The sequence below is a fragment of the Eschrichtius robustus genome, chromosome 12 (assembly GCF_028021215.1).
Source record: "Eschrichtius robustus isolate mEscRob2 chromosome 12, mEscRob2.pri, whole genome shotgun sequence".
In the NCBI taxonomy this organism is placed as follows: domain Eukaryota; kingdom Metazoa; phylum Chordata; class Mammalia; order Artiodactyla; family Eschrichtiidae; genus Eschrichtius; species Eschrichtius robustus.
This window is the reverse complement of record NC_090835.1, coordinates 86,225,394-86,248,281: the sequence shown is the minus strand read 5'-3', so window position 1 is coordinate 86,248,281 and position 22,888 is coordinate 86,225,394. Positions and strand designations below refer to the sequence as shown.

The 22,888-nt window shown below is 43.1% G+C and overlaps 6 non-coding genes across 6 annotated transcripts; 4 read left to right on the top strand and 2 right to left on the bottom strand.

Moving 5' to 3' along the window:
• The first annotated feature begins 244 nt into the window (after positions 1 to 244).
• TRNAM-CAU (transfer RNA methionine (anticodon CAU)) lies at positions 245 to 317 on the top strand. Its single transcript has one exon. It is a non-coding gene; the product is annotated as a tRNA-Met (tRNA).
• Positions 318 to 3,751: 3,434 nt separating this feature from the next.
• TRNAK-UUU (transfer RNA lysine (anticodon UUU)) lies at positions 3,752 to 3,824 on the top strand. The gene has a single exon. It is a non-coding gene; the product is annotated as a tRNA-Lys (tRNA).
• Positions 3,825 to 5,636: 1,812 nt separating this feature from the next.
• TRNAM-CAU (transfer RNA methionine (anticodon CAU)) lies at positions 5,637 to 5,709 on the bottom strand. The gene has a single exon. It is a non-coding gene; the product is annotated as a tRNA-Met (tRNA).
• Positions 5,710 to 16,378: 10,669 nt separating this feature from the next.
• TRNAF-GAA (transfer RNA phenylalanine (anticodon GAA)) lies at positions 16,379 to 16,451 on the bottom strand. Its single transcript has one exon. It is a non-coding gene; the product is annotated as a tRNA-Phe (tRNA).
• Positions 16,452 to 16,937: 486 nt separating this feature from the next.
• TRNAE-CUC (transfer RNA glutamic acid (anticodon CUC)) lies at positions 16,938 to 17,009 on the top strand. The gene has a single exon. It is a non-coding gene; the product is annotated as a tRNA-Glu (tRNA).
• Positions 17,010 to 22,806: 5,797 nt separating this feature from the next.
• TRNAL-AAG (transfer RNA leucine (anticodon AAG)) lies at positions 22,807 to 22,888 on the top strand. Its single transcript has one exon. It is a non-coding gene; the product is annotated as a tRNA-Leu (tRNA).

The following is a 22,888-nucleotide window of genomic DNA, read 5'->3' as shown; positions in this document are numbered from 1 at the left end:
TCCGCACTCAGTTGACCTCACCGCCCCTAAAGTCTTCGCAGGAAAGTTTGCAGGGGAAACGGGGCTGGGCCGGTAGTCTGGCCCTTACCTTGTTCTGTGTGGCTTTGCCATCCAAACTTCTAATATTTTAGACGCGAATTAAACCATGGTTCCGCCTTCCTTTGAAGCACTGTGATTCAGAGAATTCTAAAATGATTCTTTTAATAAAGTTGGTAGATGTGTTGTGCAAACGCTACAGGCAGTTGCCTCCTTAGCGCAGTAGGCAGCGCGTCAGTCTCATAATCTGAAGGTCCTGAGTTCGAACCTCAGAGGGGGCAATGCAAAGCTTTTTCTTCCGTTTGTGTTTAAAAAAAAAAAAAAATTCGGAGGAAATTGCTTTGATGAAACTAAACGGGAAGTTTCTTGTTTAACAGAACCATGTAATGTTCAGATACAAAATAGTAATTTTCAGTAAGATTAAATACTCCAAAAGTCTTTATACCGATTGTAGATAGAGCTAGGAGATTTTTAGGCTGACTTTCAGATATGCTTGGCAATTGTCTTTGTTACAAAAACATTAAGGTCAAGAAACTTACTGGTTGAGAGGGAGAAGGGGATGGAGGGTTATACTGGGGATGTGGAAGGTGTAGTATGATGTGCAAAACATTTCTATTAATTATTGATTATCTTTTGCCATTCTTCTGGAATTACCACCAGATCACAAACGCCATCCTACATGAAAAAGAAAAAACATTTCCCCCCCTCAGTCTCTTTGCACTGGACTTCTTTTCCTGCTTCCAGTGTTCTTGACTGGGTCTCTAGGTCATCCAAACTGCAAAATACAAGAAAGAGTAACAAGAGAAACAGGAAACGAAGAAAGAAGAAGTGATATTTAGAGAGACAGGATAAGCACCTGACTCAAATAAAAGCAAGCAAGAATCAAAGCAGAAATAAAGACACAGAGAACAAATGTATAGATACCAAGTGGGGAAGGGAGGGTGGGATGAACTGGGAGCTTGGGATTGGCATATATACACTACTATGTATAAAATAGGTAACTAATGAGAACCCACTGTATAGCACAGGGAACTCTACTCAGTGCTCTGTGGTGACCTAAATGGGAAGGTAATCCAAAAATATGGGGATATATGTATACGTATAGCTGATTCACCTTGCTGTACAGCAGAAACTAACATAACATTTTAAAGCAACTATACTCCAATAAAAATTAATTTTAAAAAAAGCAAATTGATATTTAATATCCAGGTCTTAACATCTCAGCTTTTTGAGTGGGAGGTATTGAACAGATATTTGTTGAGCACCTACTATGTGCCAAGCACTGTTCAAAGCTGTGTCCCTTACTATTAATCCATTCTCTCTCAGCTTCAAATTCACCCTCTCCTCTGATGTTGGCTCTGGCCATCTGCAAATTACATATCTAAAACGTTGCCAGTTGGCTTTCTCTTAGGTTCTGTCAATAAGAGGAACCAGAAGGAGATGGGAAGGCAGGAGGAGAGAAAAGGAACTGTTTTCTGAATTTTGCTATTCCAGTCAGGGTTGCTCCAACAATGGTAGTTGATTCCAACCATCATTCTCTTTGTGCTCTTCCTCAGAGGCCCAACCCCTACGCTTTTTTCCCCTCCGCCCTAGAAGGTGGTAACTACTTTCCATAGTTATTATCTCTGGGTTACCACAGTGTTCTCAGTTGAAATACCTGGTGTTGTTTCTGAACTAGAACTTGACTGATACGTAGGGGCTAGGGATACCACACTGTACACAACAGAAATTGCTCCTGATCTCATGGAGTTTACTATGTTTGAGTGGGACCTGGCAGACTGCAAGTCTGAATTTTTAACAGCAACCTCAGGAGATCAGATCTGAATGCAATCAGCTGAACAAGTTTTTGGAATCCCTCTGCACATATCCAGTTATCTCATGTTGACTATTGTGGGGAAGGTCACTTCCTCCCAAGATTCTCCTTTTTTGTCTGATCACTCACGGCTTGCCTGCTGATTAGAACAGGCGGCAGTACCCTCAGGTATCCACAAGGCAGATCAAGAACAGAGCAAACACTCCATGCTTTCCAAAGAATTCTCAAAAGATTCAAAGTGCCCTTTCCTATTCTGCTTTATTGCTGTCTTTCCAAGTAAAGGGCTTATTAAGGCAATGCCCTACTGAGAGAAATGAATTATTTTGACACCTCTTCCTCTCTAGGTCCCCAGGAAGAGTCTGGGCCCAAGTCTTCTGCTTCTTTCCAAATGTTCCCAGTCTCTGCACCATTCCCCAACACTGCCACATAGTCAGTAGGCCAAGTCTACATGGCTACACAGTAACCTAATTTGTGTTTTCCTATCACCTCTTGCCCCACGCTGACACATTCTTTACATGAAACCAGCATAATCTTTTTGAAATCATCTCTGACCACGTTGTTCCTCTCTGCTTAAAATCCCCAGTGACTTTATATTGCTGCAAGGATGAAGTCCGTACTCTGCACTCCTAGCCATAACCTCTGAGCCTGTCTGTCCCTGCCTTTCTGTTTACCTTGCCCCCCACCTCCATCAGTATTGTCCCAAGATATCTGCACTCAAGCACCTCAGGCCTTCTTTAAGTTCTCTGAAAGTATTCTGCTTTTTTGCTCTTCCTAGAATGCTGGAGCCATTAGATTTTGTCTAATCTATTACTATGAAGCTGTTGGTTCTCAATTTAAACATCATGTCCTGGGAAAAGTCTTCTCTTACCCCCTGGAAGAGGTCACCTCCCTTTATAATCCACTGTCTTGGAGATATGGGGTAGGGAACACCTATAGCTTGCATACGTTTATCTTAATTTTCTACCTCTATGCTCCCTTTATCCCTACTTAAGTCTATTAACATTTTCCATTTTATCTTATTACAGTGAAGTTGTGTAGACCACCTCAAATCTATTTTGAATAGTGGCATGACTAAATACCTAATTAGAAATGTACTATGTACCATTGTGGTAAACCCAACCTTTGAGGAAGAAATTTCTGTTGCAGGATTTAAGGGAGGAAAGTGGATGAGAGATTAAGTAATTTGTCTAAGGTGGCACAACCAACCAATTAAATATGATGTTCTAATTCATCTATTTTATAATAAAAATAATAATGATGATAACACCTAACTTTCATTGAACTGTTAGCATGTCCCAGACACTATTCCAAAAGTTTACTTGTATTATCTCATTTAATTTGGAAACTCTGGTCATGAGATTATACTTGTTTGTTTCTCTACACACCTCAGTAACCTGTACTTTTTCCTAAGAGCATTTATCACAATGGCTGTTTAAACATTTATGGTGTAATTCATTGTTTAAAAGGCTGACTCTCCCTTCTAAAGGGTAAATAAACTCCATGAAGGCTGAGGTGGGGGCTTCCCACTGCTGTAAACCAGGGGCAAAGCAGAGCTCCTTGCTCAAAATAAGTTCTCAAAACCTAGTTGTTAAGAGCTTTTTGTGCTAGGCATTCTTAAGGTCTTGGGGGAGACTGGAACACAAATTGTGAAGATGAGGGACAAGACGGTCCAGGTGATTACATCTCCAGTAACATACAACTTTTAGAAGTAATTGTTTATATTACTCAAATATGAGCGTTATCTTTTTCTTATGACCTGGGGGCAGAAGTAGTTGTGAGCCATATTCAAAGAGGCAAGAGTGGAATTAGGAATAAAGAAAAGGAACATTAACAGAATTGGAACTTTGACCATGTACTTTTCTTCACATTAGGATGTACAGGGAACAGAGCATAACGAAAGAGGCCCGGGTAGCTCAGTCGGTAGAGCATCAGACTTTTAATCTGAGGGTCCAGGGTTCAAGTCCCTGTGCGGGCGTAGCTTTTGACTTTTACCATCCAGTTGTGACTCTACCCTTGCAAAGCATGCATCTCTTTACACGGTATGTGTAAGTGACTCAGGCAAACGCCGAGGTGAATAGATGGGACCTTTACTGAAAGATGAAGGGAGCTAGCATTTAAGGAGAGCCTTAGAGTACATGGCTTTGTACCAGAACCAAGTAATTTCCTAAGAGTGAAGTAAGAGTTGGTAAATGAGTGGCTGAGGAGGCTTTTCTGGACATCAAAGTTCCATAAAGGTAACAAGAATACCTAACCAATGATAATGTAACCTTATTTAGAAATATACTATGATCAGAATTCCATCTCTTCCCAGGGGCAGCCAACCCACAGCTTGGCTTGGCTTGGCTTTTTGGTGGTGAATGCACCAGACCATCATTGCCTAATATCATAGTCATTAATATTTTATTACTTCCTTACTCTGATTATAGGTTCACAGAGCAATCTTCTAATATTCTTTGCTTTCCACTATAGAGTTTATTTTACAAGGGAAAGAATATGCTGATCAACCATCAGTATGGCTATAATATGTTCATACTCTGGCTTGGAATGTCTCTGACATTTGGTTATTGCGAGTCAGTCCTGTAAGCCTGAAAAAATCTGGGTGAATTAAAAAATAGTTTCTGATTCTACAAAGAGGAGGAACAGATTCAGAATAGTGGCTCCAACAAGAATCAAGATTCTCTAAGGAACTGCCTGAACAGCCAGACAATCCAGCTCTTTGGCCTCTCTACAATCCTTAACTGCATCTCTTAAACTGTAGCAGATGTAGGCTCCTGGAATCAGAGGCTGAGGGTCTAGAAGACACTGTTAAGATGTTCCCTAGTATATGCCTTTTTCATTCTGCACCAGAATGAACTGTTGAAAGAACTATCCTGAAATACAGGTCCAGATATTTAGCAGGAGCAACCTAAGTATTGCCCTCTCTTTTTCCAGCGTGGACTGGGCCAGAGAAGTATGCCTGCAGGATGAACTTCAGTAAGTGTGACTCCTGTGGGGATTACTGCAAAAATCCAAATTTGAGATGTTGATCGCCTGGAGTAATATAGTGGTAGGGAATATGGCAAATAAACCCCAAAACAAAAACAAAGTAACATTTAATATGCTAATTAATTCATTGACTTATTTGACGAGTGTTTATTGTTTGTCAGATACTGTGCTAGGCACTGGAAATACAGGAGTGGATAAAACAGACATACTTCTTAGGACACTAGCCACTGAATTTAAGCCCCACCCCCACTCCCATCCAGTATGATCTCGTGTTAATTTAACTAATTACATCTGCAAAGACTCTATTTCCAAATAAGGTCGCATTCTGAGGTTCTGGGTGGGCATACATTTTTGTGGAACAATATTCAGTGTAGTACAGATGAGAAACCAGTTAGGACCAGATTAGATAGGGAGGCCAGGGCAAGGAGATGGCATGTATATATGAAGAGGAAACAAGAAGACTTACTGAGAAAACTGAATGTCAGATTTTCATATATCTGTCCATTCATTTTTTTTCCCCAATAAATTAGATTGCACCAATAGGATACTGTTCCAAGAAGAAATAGCAATCAGAAGAACTTGGACAAGAGGTTGTCCACTGGAAGGAGATGAAGATAACAAGTCATTATACATAAACAACATGTTTCTATATTTTTGCACCCACCAATCAGGAGGAAGAAAGCTTAGCCTTAAGCTCTAGCTCTTTGACTAGCACACAACTGGCCCAGTCTCCAAGAGGTAGACTTTTGCCAGACGAAGGCGGTAACCGTTTGACGGAGGGCGAGGGCAAAAAAAACAGACCTGCCCCCTCTGAGGTTCGAACTCAGGACCTTCAGATTATGAGACTGACGCGCTGCCTACTGCGCTAAGGAGGCAGACGGTCGGCCTTCCTCATCAAATGTCTTTAACACTGGAATTTACTTTGCTTAAACTTCGGTCCTGTTCTATAGTCCCTTTACTTTAAAGTCTGAAAATGGAATGCTCTCCTGTAACATCTTAAAAGTGCAACAACTTCTACAACCTGAATCAGATGAGGAAAGTCGTTGTCGATGCCGCTGCCTTTGCTCCCCTCGTTCTGAACTGATGACCCTCACCTCTCACAACAGAAGGAGAATTTCCTGAACTTCTTGCCCAGATACCTGCACTTAACCTACACCGGCGTCCATCCCTGTGGTCTCTATGGAAAAGGAAAAGGGCCCGATTCCTCTCTCACTCTCCCTCTCACCTTCCATACCCGATTCTTCTCATCAGTACTTTAAACACGTTAAAGTGTTTACTATCTTAAATAGCAAAACACTTCCTTTGACTCGGCGCCTCTGTCTCAGGTTGTCGCTCTGTTTCGTTTATCCCCCTTCGCAGGCAAATCTCCCATACAGCGGTCTGTCCTCATTTTAAGAAAACACCTCCCCAAGTCCCATCAGTTTCTCAACAGACTACAATCTTCCCCGACCACTGCTCCGTCCCGAAGAAGTCCAAAGGGGGTTCCTGGACATATGGGACTTGATGCTTTAAAGAATAAGGTGTCCTTGGTGCAAACTCTTGGGAATCTGCTGGTATGAGAGAGCTGTAGCTACAGAAACAGGAACAGGTGAAAAGCTTGGTTAACCCAGACTCTTGGTTTGCCCCGGGAATGTCTCGGGAAAGCCCCACCTCCTGGAAAACCTCTTCCTGGGGTGAGAAAAGTCAAGGTTTCAGAGATGGGTTGCGGACGGCTGGGCAAAGTACCAAAAAAAACCCTATGACAGCTTTACCTCCGCTGACCCCTCCGCCCCTGGAGGGCTGAGAGGAACACTGATTTTATTGCCAAATGGAGGCGGCACATATTATTCGACTTCTGTAGTTGCAATCTCTGTTTTTCCCCTGGCCGCTGATGAGGGCAACCGGAATTTTTGGTTCCCAATAATGGGCAGTCCAGTGTTGCATCCCTCTGAGTGCTGTAACTTACATATGCGAAACAGGTGTTTTGTAGTTGTGAGCGTTAACAGTTTGGCTCTGCCTGTAGATTAACTGTTGTGCTTTTTATCGAAATAATGTTAGCTTAATTTTTAACATTGTGGATATTTCGACCATATTTCCTGAGTCTAGATAATGAAAATGAGAACGAACGACTACCATGTGAATGCCAGCATGACCCAGACCTCACCGAAAAAGTCTAAATGGCAGATGGAAGAACACATATAACTGGATTAGGGAGGTAAATTACCAAAACAGAGTACTGCACAATATGTAGAAAAGGATTTGGATTTGGGCATAGTAAAGAAGGAGGTGTGACAGTACAAGGGGCGACTGAATCTCCAAAGTCTGGGTTAAGACGGGGGAGAACTTTCGAATCAGAGGGTTTTCTTCGTCTCTAAATGACACCAATGCTCAGTCAAAAATAGTGTTGGGTATAATACTTGAAAAGAATTTGCATTCTCTATTTCCTGATTCAAAGGTTGCATTCCGAGGGCAAACAAAAAGGGAAATTTCGATACCATGTATTGGCCTCTTGTACTGTGAAGCCCATTCTGTCGGATGACCTTGTTCTCTACAATATAACGACTTCAAATGATGTGTCAAGTTAGGCAACCAAAAAATGTTTCCCCTAGCTCCTACGACTTTAATTTGAAACATGGTGTCGAAAAATCATCTTCTTGATTTGTATGTAGATTTAATAAAACCACTAGATACATAAAACAGAAGATTGTTGATATTTTGTTCAAATACGAACTAGGCCGTGCTCATCTATCTGCACATTTGGCAACAGTGCAAATGTAAATTTTGGCAAATTCCATTTAGCCTTACCAAAGAAAATAAAAAGATCTTATCTGCTAAATGTCCTGCACTCCTTGTACACACACATTGCTTTAAAAGATTGTAGTTTGCTTACTCATGATATTGAGGCTTTCATGGTTTATTGAGGTTTATGGTCAGTTTTTATGTTCTTCAAAATGTGCAGAAGCACTTACTGAGATTTTTTACTTCACAGAAATGGAATGAGATAGCCTCTATAGGCATGTGCCTACAAGGTGGCTATCACTGTTGCTGCCATAGAAAATACTTTAAAATATTGGTCTGCTGTAAAATCTTTATTTTCAAAGTGTGGGGTAAAAAGAATGTCCTTATCTAATTTGGAAATACTCTGAGGATGGGAATGGAGAAAAGTACTATGGTAAAACAGAAATGTGTATGCTCTTTCTCCAATATTGTTTGATGTTATGTAGATTGGGACAAAAACTCATACACTAAAAAAATGATTTATTTGGGGGAAAATATGACTGCTTCAGAACAAAATAATGACAACAACAACAACAACAACAATAATAATAATACCAGAAAGGGACAGCCAAGTAGTCAAGTTAAACAGGACTTTCTTAACTTATTTGCTGAAAGTATAACTTATTTGGAATCCAAGTTTTATTTCACAAGTTTAAATTACTGCTGTGCTTTTTATCAAGATGAGAACTGGGCAAGGAGCAGGTTTGGGGGATGGGTAGGAAATCAAGAGATCTTTGAACATGTTAAGTTTGCGATGCCTTTTAGACATTCAGTGGAGATGTCAGTCATGTACTTTGATCTGCTCAATGGAGAGATGGGGTTGAAAGTTTAAGTCTGGGACTTCTCAGGGTATAGATGGTATTTAAAGTCAGGTGATCAGGTGAGCTCAGGTAGGGAGAGGGTGTATGTAGGGAATACATGAGGACTCAGGTCAGGACCCTAGAGAACTCCAAAATTTAGAGACTGGGAGGAGGAGGAAATAAAGAAGGAACTACATTTAAGTGGAAAAAAAAAACAAAACCCCAAACAAACAGACAAACAAAAAAACCAAGAGAGAGTGGTGTTCCAGAAATCAAGTGAATGTGTTTCCATAAAGAGGGAGTATCAGCTGGGCCAAGTGTTATTGAGAAGCTGAGCAAATTGAAGACTGAGAATTGACCATTGGATTTTGCAAGATGGAGGTTGCTGAGACTCGACAAGGGAGTTTCAGTGGAGTTAGAGGGGATAAAGGTTTGGTTTAGAGTGGGTTAAATGGATGAGCACAGTTGGGGGTATGCTCTACCCATTCAGCTATTCAGATTCAGGTTTGGAGAAAGTGGTGGTGTGTTTGATTTGACCAAGGGTGGGGAGTGGGTCACAGGAGATGAAGGTTATACAAGCTAGTAATGCTGACAATTAATTATGAAATCTAAGCTGTGGAAAGAGGGAAGTAAAGACGTGAGGAGGAAGGGGATACATTTTCTCTTGTTTTTCTCCCCATTCTCCTATCCCCATCCTCCTCAGTTTCTGAGATCTCTAAATTCTGAGTCAATTCTCTTCAAATATGAGAAGATTCTCATTAAAATATCCTCATCAGCTCTGCAGCCTTCGTTTCATCCAACTCCATCCAGTCTTGCTGACCTTGAGGGCTTCAAAATATTTTAGCATGCAATAGCATTTCTTCATCTACATGAACAACTGTGTTAAGGCACCAGACTCAAGGCCTGTCATTCTCATTGTTTTCTCCCTGGTTTTCAAATCCCACTTCTCCGTAAGAAAAGTATCACCTTGGCGAAGACCTGCTTCTCCTCCAACAGCAGGTGAATAGCATCATCACATTTGCATCCTTTTTAATCCCTTCCTCTCTTTTACTCACATTCTACCAGCTTCCAAGCCCTGTGAATTCTACCTCCTTGGTACTTCCTGAATCTGTCTCCTTTATTCCATACCAGATTACTACCACTGTTTTACTTTTTCTTTCTCCTCATCCTCCCTCCGTGTCTTTCCTCTGCTACTGCAGTGGCCTCCAGTCTGGTTTCTGGGCTTCTAACCTTGCTTGTCTCCCATTGTTTGTCTGCACAGGGCTGTCATACACAGGCGCCCTATAAAAGACACTTGTGGAGAAGGTAAATAGGAGCTGAAGTCTGACCTGAGTTCTGAGAGCCAAGCCATGAGCCCTTGGATAGAGGTGGCATTTTCCTTTTTTTGTACTTTATCAGCCCCGAGGGTTGCCTTTCTGTTATTCATCCACCAATATGAGTCGTTATTACATAATTTGCACAAAGGCATTCTGTGTGCTAGCTGAGGCCCCACTTCTGCAGTACAGTCAGGACAAGCTTGCAAAAAATACCAGTTACACTGTCCTTTCTGTTCAGAAGGGCACTTCTTTGTCTTTCCAAAGCCTTTGAGGTAAAGTCAAAGTCATTGAAGATACAGCTCGCAATGTGTTCTCATTATCTACTAATATGTAACAGAGAATTCCAAAACACAGTGGCTTGTGGTACGCAGAATAATGGACATTCCAAAAGATTCTCTAATCCCTGGAAACTGTGACTGTTACCTTACATGGTAAAAGGGACTTCACAGATGTGATTAAGATTGAGGACCATGAGATGGGGAGATGATCCTAATCACAAGAGTCCTTAAAAGTGGCAGAGAAGCAGAAGAGTAGGGAAAGGGATGTGATTTGAGGACTTGACCCACCATTCATGGCTTTGAAGAACCAAGGAATGTAGCGGTCTTTAGAAGCCAGGAGTGGCCATTAGCTCAAGCCAGCAGAAAACAGAGAGTTCAGTCATACAACTAGAAAGAAACAAACTCTATAAACAGTGTGAAGCGGGAAACAGATTCTCCCCTAGAGCCTCCAGAAAGGCATGCAGGCTGCGAATACCTTGCTTTCAGCATGGTGAGACCATACCCGTCACTTCTGACCTGAAAAATTCTAAGATAATAAATTTGTGTTTTTTAAAGCCACTAAGGTTGCTACGATAGCAATAGAAAACTATTTTGTTATCTCTCTTGATTCTGTGGGTTCCCTGGGCTCACCTGGGCAATTTTGCTCCGTGTGGTGTCAGCAAGAACTCCAGACCTCTGAGGACTTGATTGGGCTGAGCTCTCCAAGATGGCTTGCTCACGTGACTGGTGGTGGCAGTTAGTGTTTGTGACCTGCTAGGAGCTCTGTTGAGGCTGTTGTCCAGAGTACCTAGCTGTGACCTTCCCATGTGGCTTGGACTTCTCACAGTATAGTGACTGGGTTCTGAGAGGGAGCTTCCCAGATTGAGCATTCCAAGAAGCCCAGTCAGAAGCTGCCAGGGTTCTTATGACTCAGGCAGGCCTGGAACTGGCAAAGTGTCACTTCAATGAAGTTCTGCTTGGTCAGCCAAGATTCACTGTGGGAATGTGCTACACAAAGGTGTGATTACTGAGAGACCTGCTATGCTGGGGTCAGTTTTGGGAGACTAGCTACCACACAAGGTAACTCTTTTTTCATTTGCAGCTTTATCTTAATCTTATTCCTCTTGGCCCATGCACCGTTGATGCTCTGCTCAGGTCTAATGGAACTAGGAACTAGGGATTTTCACACCTTTTCAGCTTTGCACCTGTTGATGCTTCATGGAGAGAATCTTCCCATGCCCTATAAGACTGACACAATTCCAACATATGGGATTTCCCCCACACCACCAAGCAATTCTTTACACTAGCTGGGTGTCCTACAGTTCAACTCAGTTCTGACACTACCTACCCAGAGGTAGCATCAGATTTTACCACTTAAGGGCTCAGCTCCACAAGACTGCCCACAGTTGCCAAACATGAGTCCAGGTTGTCAGCTGTGCATCTGATTGAGTGACTAGAGATGGGAATTTTCACAGACTCCCCTCCTTGGGTTCAATTAATTTGCTAGAGCAGCTCAGAACTCAGAGAAACATTTTATGTACTAGATTACTGGTTTATTGTAAGAGTCTATCACTCAGGAACAGCTAGATGGAAGAGATGCAAAGAGCAAGGTATGGGTAAAGGGGGGATGGAATTTCCATGCCTTCTCTGAGCTGGTCACTGTCGCCACATCTCCAAGTGTTCATCAGCCCAGAAACTCTTCAAACCCTGTCCTTTTTGGTTTTTATGGAGGCTTCATTGTATAGGCACAATTCATTAAACGTAGGCCATCGGTAATTTAACTTAATCTCCAGCTCCTCTCCCCTCCCAGGAGGTAGGAGGTGGGACTGAAAATTTCAACCCTCCAATCACATGGTTAGATCCCCTGGCAACCTGTGCCCATCCTTAGGAGACCTCTGGGGCTTTCCCAAAGTCTCCTCATTAACATTACAAAAGGCACCTTTAGGGCTCTCATCAATTAGGAAAGTCTAAGGGTTTTAGGAACTGTGTGCCAGAAGTGTGAGGAAGACCAATTAATATTTATTATAAATCACAACGATCAATCACATCTTTCTTACCTGCCTAATTATAGCTCATCTTTAAGACACATTTCAGCTATCATCTCCTTCAGTAAACCATCCCCATCTTAGGTTAGGTGCCCGTACTGATGATTTTCTCTACACAACATCCTGCCCTTACATCTATGGAAGAATACGAGTGTGTCTTAATTCTCACTGATTTACTTGTCTGTATTTTTAAAATATCAGGCCATAAGCTCCTCAGAAGAGTGCAGTTTGTACTCTCCGGTTCCCCAGATGGACCTAGTATAGATGGCACAAAGAAGGGTCTCAGTAAATGTTGGCTAACAGAGTAGCAATTGAACAATTCTCTGCATATATTTATTACTTACCACAAAACGAAAATGCACCCAACATGACATTGTACAAATGTCCTGGTTTCAACCATGCACAAAATTATGTATGCATGAGGGCGGGAACTAAAAAGGAAGAAGGGAAATGCCCATAATCAGTTGGGAAGGAAGAACTGTGGGTATCTTTTTATTTTTCTCTTTAATGTTCTAATATCATAACGCTGCCACTGTTAAAATAAATGAAAATGTGTAGACATCTGGTTCCAAAGCGTCAACAGCCTTGTCACTTGCAGCACGGACCGCTGATTGGCTTAACCTGGGAGTTTCTTAGAAATGCAGACTCTCAGACCTCACCCCAGATTTACAGCATTGGAACCTGCATTTTAGCGAGACACCCCCTCCCCCGCCGTGATTTTGTGTGCGCATTGAAGTTTGCGAAGAACACAACCCTCAATACAGTCCTTCACCCTTTCCTTTATTAAATTTACGGCCATTTGTTTAACAGACCTTTTTGCAAAGATTCCGAGGACAACACGATAAACCGAGCTTATTCACATCTCTGCCAGGGCTTTCTGCGTCTCCTGAGCTCGGTTCTATCAGCCCCTTCTAGCAATCTAGAGTGGGTAGTGGGCTGGGCACAGGGGAGTCGCCGCGCGGGTCGCGCCGCGCAGCACGGCAGGGCCGCCGGCCGCAGCCTCCAGGCCCGCGGCGCCGCATCTCCCCGCGCCGGGCACGGTGGCGCGCGCCTGTAATCCCAGCTTCCCGGGAGGCTGAGGTCGGCGGATCGTGGGTGACCGGGGGTTCGGGACTACCGCGCTGTGTAGAGCGGGCGTCCGCACCGGGCCTGGCACCAACATGGGGCTCCCGGGGGAGCTCGGGGGTACCAGGTTGTCTAAGGCGGGGGGACCCGGCCCAGGCCGGACACGGAGCAGGTCAAACTCCCCGTGCTGGGCGGCGGTGGGACCGCGCCTGCGAGCAGTGCCTGCAGTTCTGCCCGGACATCCGACGAGACCCGGTCTCTTTTGTTTAATCTTCCCTGGATTCTCTTTTTAAAGAATCGTTTTTCCCCAGCATTATTTTTGCACACAGCAGACCACCTAACTTCACGGAGTACACGGGGCGGCGTACATACTACTGTTAAAAGATAAACTGAGGCATATTAAAATTTTTAAGATTTTACTTGAGCAAAAATCGATTCCAATCGAGCAGCATCCAATCTAGCAGGTAGGAAGGAGCTCCGAGGAGCTGTACAAAATGAAAGACTTTAGTAGGCAGAAGGGAGCAGGAACAAGGAAGTTATACTAGGCAAAAAAGCTGGTTGGCTATTGCTAGGTTACTTTCCTTTAGGGGATGGCAGGAGTCTATCAGGCGGATAACCTAACTAGTAGTGCTGATCAGGTGATTCCTGATTGAATGGTTTTAGATTACATTTCTAGGGGGCAGAGGTCGTAGTTAGATCTAGGTTTGGTGACAATGAGGCTTAGCAGAAATAACTCCATTTGGGGCCTGTCTTTTTTTTTTTAAACACTACTGTATACTTTATCTTTAGGTTTTGCACACAGGGGAAGGGTGGTGTAGTCAGTCCACACTGGAAGAAGCTCTTCTTAGTGACTTATTATCCTGGGGATTTCTCCACCCTGCAATCAGCCTTTCCCAAAACAGTAAGGCTGCACTGCATTTTGTAAATACTGCTGCATTATATTGCATTGCATGACAATTGTATAATCCAAGACAGATTTGCCACAGGTCTGAACTTCCAAGTTTTTTCAGGAACTTCTCACTCAAAAACCTGTACACAATTGTTCTTCCTGGAGTGGACAAAAGACCTAAAGAGACATTTCACCAAAGCAGATATATGGATGGCAAATAAGCACATGAAAAGGTTTTCAACATCATTAGCCACTGAGGAAATGCAAATTACACCCACAATGAGATGTCACTGCATACCTATCAGAATGGCTAAACTAAAACTAGTAACAATGCCAAGTGTTGATGAGGCTATATACATTGCTGGTGGGAATGTAAAATGGTGCAGCCACTCTGGGAAACACTTTGGCAGTTTCTTTAAAAACTAAACATGCAAGTACCATGCCACCCAGAAGTTGCACTCCTGGACATTTATCCCAGAGAAATGAAGACTGATGTTTACACAAAAACCTATCCTCAAATATTTATAGCAGATTTATTCATAATAGTAAAAAGCTGGAAACAACCCAAATGTCCTTTAATGGGGAATGTTCAAACTGTGGCATATTCATACCACAGAATAGTATTCAGTAATAAAAAGGAATGAACTATTGAAGCACTCAACAACCTGGATGAATTTCCAAAGAATTACAGTGAGTGCAAAAAGCCAATCCCAATAGGTTACATACTATATGTTTCCATTTATATAACATTGTTGAAATTACAAAATTATAGAAATGGACAACAGGTTAGTGGTGGCCAGATGTTGGGGGGGGGGGCAGGAGGAAAGTGGATGTGGCTATAAAAGGGCAACATGAGGATCCTAGTCGTGATGGAAATGTTCTGTATCTTGACTTTATCAATATCAGTACCCTGCTCCTGATATTTCATTATAGTTTTGCAAGATGTCACCATTGGGGGCAACTCAGTAAAGCGTACATGAGATCTTTCTATATTATTTCTTATAATTGCAGGTGAATCTACAATTATGTATAAGTTTAAAATTGAATTAAAAAAAGACAGAGGTCAGGACACTGAGACGCAGCCATTTCTAAAGAGTCCTTAGACTCTTAGGGGAGAGGGAAGATGGAAACAGAACAGCTGGAGAGTACAGAGAAGAAAAGGTCCAAGGAAGATTGATTCATGAAGGACGAGTTGTCAATAGTTTGTGTCCTGCACAGAATTAAGTTTAGGGCCAAAAAAAGAGACAAAGCATTAGAAACTTGGGAAGTTGATAGTAATGGTTTCCTGGGTTTGGAAGGCAGACCTCAGCTGACAAGCAACTGATGAGGCAAGGAAGTGGAGGCAAATACTGTTCCTGTAACAAGTTTGGTGGTGGTTGGAAGGAAAGATTCTGGGGAAGAAGCACGAGGGCCAGACAGGAGGGCATGTGTTCTCTTTTTTGTTGTCTGAAGATGGACATGCAGGCATTCTGTAGTTTGAAGAGAGGCAGGTAAGAGGGAGAGAGATCAAAGACACGAGGGCAGAATGGAATTGGGAGAAGGGTCAAAAGCTCAGATGGCATATCTATTAGCCTCGGAAATGAGGGGAAATTTTCCTCTGAGTAGAAAGGGAGAGGTTGCGATATGTGAAGAACTACCAAATTAGGAGGTAGGGGAAAAAGGAGCTACAAGAATATCATGACTCTCTTCTCTCCTTCAAGGCTCAGGCTCAGTTTACCAGGCACCCCGCACGCCGCCCCGCCACCGCCCTTCCAGCCAGGAGCCACCTCTTCAATTCAACTCAGATGACTTCATTTTCCAGGAACCTTTCCTTCAGTTCTCCTGCCTTGCCTCTCTCTTTCTCTTCAGAGTTGCATAGGAGTCCACCTAATAAATATTTATTGAAGGAACATGACGTCGAGAATAAAATGCAGTTGGTATTCCTCATATTAAAGTTCTCCTTTCCATATCTATCTGGATGACCTGTCTCCTTTGCATTACAAGCTGGCAGAGAATAAGATTAGGGGGAAAGGGAGATCATGAAGTAGAAATGAACAGGAGAAAGAGGAGTACTTTGGGGTCTCTTGACTTTGGCTTACGGTTGTTGGAATAATTCCATGGGAATGAAGAAGGGATAGGTTTGAAGAAAGAGGAACATAGCATAAGTGGAACAGAGCCCGAACCAAGAAAGAAGATACACACTAAATATTACAAAGAAGGGAAAGTGGTTTTCCTTCTGCACGTTTGGATCTACCTCTTTTATTTTGTGAGATGTAGAAGCCCATCCCTAGGCTACTCTGACTGGAAGAATCGTTTTATTGCACAACCCTTTGTGTCTTCCTATATGAATTTGAGAAAAAAGTTGCCTCGTGTTTCGGTATATTCTTGTTTGCAGTCTGTTCTCTCAGTATTTTAATGTAGCTCCGAAAAGAGACATGCCGAAACCCGGGATCGAACCAGGGACCTTTAGATCTTCAGTCTAACGCTCTCCCAACTGAGCTATTTCGGCTCCGCCCACGGCGTTTTCAAATAATGTCTTATGACTTATCCTCTGTCTTTTTATTCACTAAACATAAAAAATTTGATAAACATAACCATAAACACTTTGAGGAAAGCAAAGATAAATTTAAAAACGGTTTTCATCTTCGAATGACTCACCAATTTATGAGGAGAAAGATAAGAAGACAGTTACAAATTAATGTCATAAGAACTGCCGTAACGACTTAGTTAAATCTACAATTTATTCCTGAGTAAATCCACATGTCTGGAGCAGGGAAGGAGACTCTATGCAGCTACGTGGCCCCGGTTACTCCTTCTTGGGCCTTGCCACATCTTCCCCTTGTCCAGATTTTATTGGTTGGTGCGGAACAGGAGGTTCATGTATAAAATGAATGTGATCTTGCATTGCCTCATTGAATAGTCAGAAAAGGAGTGCCGCATTCGTACGTATGGAGCATTACCTCTGTAGGTTTATTTTGAGAGTAGTCTGTCGTCTTCCCTGGTGGTCTAGTGGTTAGGATTCGGCGCTCTCACCGCCGCGGCCCGGGTTCGATTCCCGGTCAGGGAAATGCCCTTTTATTTCACCTCCTCGGCTATCGCGAAACCAAGGGGGAAAGCTGTAAATAAGACTAGAAGTTGAAGTGTATACTAAAAGTTGAAATGTATACAAGTATACAAGTTAACTTTTAATTTTCATATGAGGCATTTTCTGCCTAGAAACTCTGCAACGTTTTTGATATTCCAGCCGCAAAATGACAAATGATGTAAATTTCAGTTATTTACAAAGTTTTGTTGATGAGCATGCTACCTGACATTGACCAAAAAGCTCGCCACTATCCTGAATGCTTCAAAATTTCAATTTATTCAGTTGGATGGTTCAGTGAGCAGGAAATTTTGGAGGCAACTGATTAGCTTTAGGAGCTGGTTGAGATTAGCATAACACTTTGTAAAGAGAGTTACGAATGAAGGTGAAAGGGAAGAAATCGCGAAGTTATTTCCTGGAAGTTTGCCTTGGCTGGTTGTCGGCGAGTTTCTGAATTCCCGAGAGCGGCTGGAATTGTGAAATGCACTCTCTCCGGCGGGTTTTCTAGTTTCACTGATCCAGCTGGGAGAAGGGGGATCGGCCTAGAAATACTGACACGGTAACTTAATCTTGGATCAAGGCGGTCTCCGGACTGCCTCATCTCCCCAGCGCCTCCACCTGTTTTCCGCTATGAATTTACAATTTGTCTGGGGTTTCCTAAGAGAGGAAATAGGGGAAGGCCATATTATTAAAGGAAAACTGCTGTCAAAAAACTAAGAAACAGGCAAACGATGTATTCAGCATCTCTGAATGGGCACCTGAGAAATTTACTGACAGCTACTTGAGAGAAAGCAGATTCTGTTATCCTTCTGACTTTTGACAAGGTTTGATGCCTTTGTGCTAATTGGCTCCTGTCTGACAGTATTGGGTCACGAATCTTTGTTACTTAGTTTGTCTAAATAGCAGCCACAGAAGTATTGCTTACTATTTCCTTCTCATTTCTTATAAAAGTTCAATGCACATATGAACTCTCCACAAGCTTCCAAACAAAGATCATGGTGACCCTGATCTTACTCTACCAACAAATGGGGACACGATGTTTTTATGATCATGTTAAATGAAGCAGTAATACTCTTTTTCTAACTAATTGCACATTCCCTGCTCTCCCCCAACCCCCATATATAAATTCACAAATTCCAAAACCTCTTTGAGATGGGACACTCCTTTGTCATCTTGCCAATACTCTCCTTGAGTTAATACACTTTGACGCCTATGTAAGATCAATTTGTCTAAGAAATTTTGTTTTGCCGTAAGTATAAAAGTAGTATAGTTTGTCAAATTTCTGTATATACTGAAGCTGTTCTGTTTCTTTCTGCTTAGTGTTTCACAGGAAATCAACCCCATAGGGCTGATGGCAATCACTCCTGAACAACATCCTCTTTTAGTGATGTCATATTTTGTCTCCTCTGTATGCAGCAAGAATCCTTTGCTTCATTTTTTTTTATATGTCTGTTTTTAGGGAGGAGTCTGGGTAGAACCCCTGAATGTGTTTAATGGTTTTCTAAATTTTAAAACTTTCCTACATAAACCTAATTGGATTAGAGACAAAGGACTCTTCTTTGAAAGTGATGTGACTTCTTTTTTTATTCTTCTGTTATGAGCTATTACTTATTCTCCATGGGGGGGAAAAATCTCTAATCTGTATTTTAGCACAGTAGGTTCTGTGCTCATGAGACTGCTACCTAATTACTTGTCAACTCAGAGAGAAAATGGCAAAAACATAACAAAACCAAAATCCACATAAGTACAAGAGGAAGGAGGGAGAACTTGAATGACTATAAGAAAAAGGACAACAGTTGGGGGTCAGTAAATCAATCTTAAGGGCCAAGGTAGGTTTGCACTACACTAGTCCCTACGGAAGATGAAAAGTGAGCAAGACACGCTCCTATCTCTTAACATCCCTAAACCCCAGTTTTCCCATCTGTAAAAAGGGAATAAAAAATCTACTGCATAGATTTGCTATGGGGAGTAATGCACAAAAAGTACTCAGCCATACTATTATCCTAATCCATGTGATTTTATTGTTATTATTATTTTTATTACATTTGTGGTGCTTAGGATGAGTGGAGGAGACAGATATTGTGAACAAGTTTTCCAATGGGCAGAAAGAGTAATCTGCTAAGAAAAAAAAGTGTGGAAAATCACGGTGGTGTGTGTGTGTGTGTGTGTGTGTGAGAGAGAGAGAGAGACAGACAGACAGAGAGAGAAAGAGAGGGAGAGAGATTCGGAGGCAGGGTGGAGAACTGACTTATTTGAAGTGGGCTTTGAAGAATGAGCAAGATTTCTGAGAGGGAATGAGAAGGAGACCGGCATTCCAGGACAAGGGATCAGGGGAAGCAAAGCGCGGAATTGTGAAAGCTCCTGGATCATTCAGGACTTTGAAATCCGAACTCTTTGAATTCTGAGCTAAAATTTGGAAAATCTCTGCTACTGATGGGATGGCATAAGTTTTCAATGTCAAGCTTTCTGGCCATACCCAGTGAAGCTAGAATTACACTTCTGTATATGTTCCGATGGCAACTGCTGACAAATCCACCTCCGAAAGGTGCATAGTTGCTTCCCAGAAATTTTCTCAAGTCGGTCGGTCCTGAGGAACTAATTTTAAATGCTTTACAATCAATTTAGTCTCTAAAGAGAAGATCATCAGAGTTCCCTGTTCGATTTCCAGGAACCTGTGAGGGTGGTTCCGAATCTCACTCGTACCCAACTGTCGGCTTGAAGTTGTGGGTTCCCCAAGACTGAACTAGAACCAGCGAGAGAGGCAGTCCTCCCCGCTTCCTAGAGAGTACACACTGAGGTGGCAGTTGGATAGAGGGTACTAGAAAGTGCCTCTCCAGGGACCAGGAAGAGGGATATATTTGTATACCATTTAAATTCTTTGTTCTGTGTGGCGTAGGCCTTTAGTCCTTGCAGGGACTGCCTTCTGAGGAGCACGGTTGGGCTCATTATTTCTCGGAATGTTAGACTCATAGATCCGGAAACGGTCAGGTAGCGGCAGCTGACGGGGGCCTCCCCACCATCCCCCGGACTGGACCGTGGGGACTTTGGGAGAAGCTCTCCTCTGCTTTTCATTCTCCTTCTCCTCTTTCTCCTTTCTTCCACTTTTCACCCCTGGCTCCTTCAGGAATCTGTATCTTCTCTCCGGGAGCGGGCCTGTGGGGTGGGGAAGGGGTTGCAGGTGCAATCCCGATCCCGGCCCCCCTCCACCCAAACTTTTCCTTGTTACGCTTCTCGCCAGGCTTGTCTCACTCCAGCCCCCAGCCCCACCGCATTCCTCCGCGTATTCGTAAATTCCTCCAAGCAGGCCTTTCCAGATCTACACTAAGTCAGCTCCTTCAACCAAGTGTGAACCCAGCCCTCCTTCATTCACAGCACCGAGTTGTAATAACTAGATGAATGTTTGCCTTCCCTGGTAGCTCTGAGGGTGAGGACAGCAATGGTCAAGTGTTTCTGCTGAATACCCAGTGCACAGCTTAGTGCCCAGGTACCCAGTAGGCACTTGGTCAATACTTGTTGAACGAATGAGTGGACTCCTGATGCCCACTCCTTGATATAGTCACTTTATCTCAATTTATTTCTTCATTTTTCTGTTTCCCCCCTCTTAGTTTACCACGTAGGAATGTGAGCACTAGAAAGAGAAAATTGGTCTCTGAATTGATGCCTTCGATGGATCAAGATGACGCTGATGAAGCATTGAACCAGTTAGCGCCTAGCAGGAGGGTACCATTCTGTGTCTCTGAGGGTTAAAGTTGTCACAAAGTGGTCAGTTTCCATCAAAGTCTGTCCATCTTGCCCTCAGAGATCCAGAACTGGTGGGAGTGCATGGTGCTCATAGTGGGGAGGAGACTACTGCTGTTGTGAGGGACTGAGAGAGAGGACCAGGGAGAGGGCTCAGAATGACACAGCAGGTGCAAAAAGAGGCTCCTAGCTTGGGATATATGGAGAAACTGGGCAAAGTGAGGCTTTAGCAAGCGTAGGGGTAACTATGTTGCTTCTACTCTCTTGAGAATCCTTTTTCTTAGTGATTTTCCTAAGGTAATCTCCTTAGGAAATAACACTGGTAATTGCTAAAGTATTGCAGCTACGGATAATGAGATACTACTAAATCAGTTTTTTACTTTTTATTTTCTTAGAAAGAGAAGGCTGTTGAAGACAAAGCAGAGAGAGATTTGTAGATGCCTACTTTGAAGATTAGAGAGATGTGGCCACAAACCAAGGAATGCCAGCAGCCACCTGAAGCTGAAAGAGTCAAGGAACCGGATTTTCCCCTAGAGTCTCCAGAGGAAGGTTGGCTCTGAGGACACCTTGATTTGGGAGGTGATACAGATTGGACTTCTGGCCTCCAGAATTGTGAGAGAATACATTTCTGTTGTTTCAAGTCACACAGTTTGCGCTAATTTGTTACAGTAGGCACAGGAAATGAACGCCCATGCACTATGCAATAAACTCCATATGAGCAACTCTAGTATAGGAATTTGTAAGAAAGCCCAGTTTTCATTGGAATAGTGGATAAATACACTGTCAGCATTGACTTTCTTGGAGATGAATGCCAAAACAAACAGAAACTCCAGCGTTAGCTAACTTTCTCTATCGAGATATTATTTTTGACATAATCTGCACAATGTGTTCTTGTTTTATGAGACTCTTGTCTGAACCAAAACTTTTAGGTCAGGGAGACCCACGTCCCACCGTCTGCCCTAAGAAGAGGAATGCAGACAGCAACTTTATCAATGTATTGCATTATATTGTGACAGCAACTATGTATATATATTTTGCCATTTCAAATGAGTTGGTTTAATTCCAGGTGGAACAATTCAGGATAGAACAAAGACTTAAGAACACACTTTGGCAGGATTCTGGGCTGGGTTTATGCAGGTCTCATAGCTAAGGCAGAAATGGCTGAGAAGAACTAAAGACAAGATGAGCCACTGTATGATTTTTTTTTTTTTACAAAAGTTTATTCTTAACTGTACAGTAGGTTCCAAGACAACGCTTCATTCTAGCTATAGGTGGCAACAGATGTTATGGCAGGGAATCCAGATGTTTAAACAGGAATGGAATTAAGGATCATCATAGCCTCAGACACAAGGAACAGCTTACTTTCTGCCAGACTTCTTAATTTCACCCGTGGCCAGGGGGCCTTTCCCCGCGGCCTTCGCTTTTAGCTCCTCGAGTTTCTTCTGCTCCTCGTCTTGTTTCTGCTTGAATGCCTTATCTTCCTCGTCCACCTCCTTAGCTTGCTTCTTGGGCTACTTCAGGGGCTTCTTCTTGCCACCTTCGCGGCCCGACCGCAACTATATTTTTAAATGATTCGAATCTTGGCGTTTCAAAATGAACCGCCCAACGCCTTTGGTCCTGGGGGCACTTCCGCAGAGACCGTGGTCCCCCTGAGGACTGCGCTCTCTGCTCCTTTCGTCGGGTTGCCTTTCTTTCCTAGAATCCCCTCGGGAGGAGGCCAAACCACTCCCGGACTCACTCAGCTGTGTCGCGGCTCGGGCTGGACATCCCCATCCACGGCGGACCTGAAACCCACGCGGGCCCCGCGGCCCAAAGGGGCGGGAGTCTCGGATGCCCTGGTTTCCTCCCGCCCTACTCCCAGCTGTGGGGAAGCAGGGTGTCAGGGGTCAGGATGGGTGGTGGCTGAACACCAGGCAGAAGTTCTAGGGTAGTATTAGTGGGAAGAACGCCAGAAAAGAGTCCCAGGTGGGAAACGTGTGTGGGAGTCGAAAGGGGAGGACTTTCACTCTAAGGGAAAACGTGGAAAGAAAAGTGAGCCGGAAGTGGTAGCGTGGCCGAGCGGTCTAAGGCGCTGGATTAAGGCTCCAGTCTCTTCGGGGGCGTGGGTTCGAATCCCACCGCTGCCA